Below are 1,605 nucleotides of genomic sequence, written 5' to 3'. Positions count from 1 at the left end.
CAGCCCTCCGCGGCCAGCCGCGCGTCACCGGGGCCCGCGCGCGCGGGGCGCCCACGGCCGGCTCCGGGGACCCGCGGTCCGACCCCCGCGCTCCACGCCCCGCGCAGACGCGACCCGAGCCCCGCAGCCGCCCGCTCTGTCGCAATCCCCCCCGGGATCCGCCCCTGGGCGGGGCTGACGGCGCGGCCGCCGAGTCCTGACAGGGGCGGCGCGCCGGTCCGGCTCCGGGTTTTGCCGCCGCTCCTCCCCCCGCAGTGCGTTCGCATCCTATTAGGCTACATCACCGGGCCGCCCACCAATGGGCAGGCAGGACAACACGGCATGGAGCAGCTCCACATGGACACCCCGCGCCGCCAGCCTTCCTTTTAAAGGGCCAGTGTCTGCGGGGCTGTAGGAGCGGGTGCGGATAGGCCACCGGGTGGACGGAGGGCCAGACACCTACCGGGGAATTCCGCAGTCGTGCTCAGGCCCATCCCCTGCTTCACATGGCCCGCCCATTCAAAACCAAGCCTTCCTTCCCGTCCCCTAAATTCTTTGTCCACCCGTGTCTGCCATGGGAGGGGACTGAAAATGTGCCACTCCAGAAGACACCCTTCGTGGTGGGGCCCGAACAGCAGTGGTCAAAACGCGAAGCGTCCACAGCCCAGGCCAAGGAGGTGTGGCCTAAACCAGGAACAACAACGTGGAGGGCGGAAGCGGCGCACTACCCAGACTGACCGCTGGGCGCGGGGTGGGGTCCCTGGCTGAGCTGGGCTGGAACCGCGCTCGCTCCTAGGCTCGCCGGCCAGCCTTTATCCTGGCTCCAGGGCTTAGGACCTTACCTAGGTACAATCACAAAGGTCTCCGAAACCAGCTTGCCCAAATTATTGCACTTTGCAGATAAGAAAACTGAGGCCCAAGTAAAAGGACGATTCCAACTGCTCCTTGCTCCATGAGCAACTCCTCGAAGTCAGGGCTGAGTCCAGACTTCTCTCACCGCCAAATGGATTCGTACCGCCTCCAGTCCCCGAAAACGTGAAGGACTATCAAACTGCGGTCAGGAAGGGGTCTGAGCAGTTACATATCATCGATTAGGAATGCCGTAAACCCGTAACCGGTTCGGCCTATTTGGTGGAAGCGACACATTCTCCATTAATACATTTAACATTGAAAAACACTGGAATATCATGGACACCATGCACCCGATCCTAATCTCCTGTCCCAGTGCGAGGCATCTTTGCCTGTTAATACCTCAACCTCCTTGGTTAACCAGTGCAGGGAAAGTGGAGACATGACGGTGCTTTCAGGACCTTGGGCTCCATTGCACAACATCAGAAAACAAACCTTAAGACCTTAGAGGCAGGCAGCCTTGACAAGCCCTATCCCCACTTAAGAGTATGTGCCTACTTCAGGGGCTGATGGAAGGACAGCCAGGGTGCAGTTCAAAAGAGGATGGCCTCTCTCTTCCCCCGGAGGTTAATCCGAGGGAAAGACAGGCGCCCCGCACAGCGGAATGGAGCCGTTGACCTTGTACATTCAACTGTTTGTAGCAGTGGAGCTGAGCATGAATAGCCCTTACACAAATGTCTGGTGTCACTGACTTTACGAAGCTGAAGCAAAGGAAGG

Source organism: Psammomys obesus, unplaced genomic scaffold, assembly GCF_907164565.1.
Source record: "Psammomys obesus unplaced genomic scaffold, mPsaObe1.curated_primary_1811, whole genome shotgun sequence".
Lineage (NCBI taxonomy): Eukaryota > Metazoa > Chordata > Mammalia > Rodentia > Muridae > Psammomys > Psammomys obesus.
Note: the sequence above shows the minus strand (reverse complement) of the source record.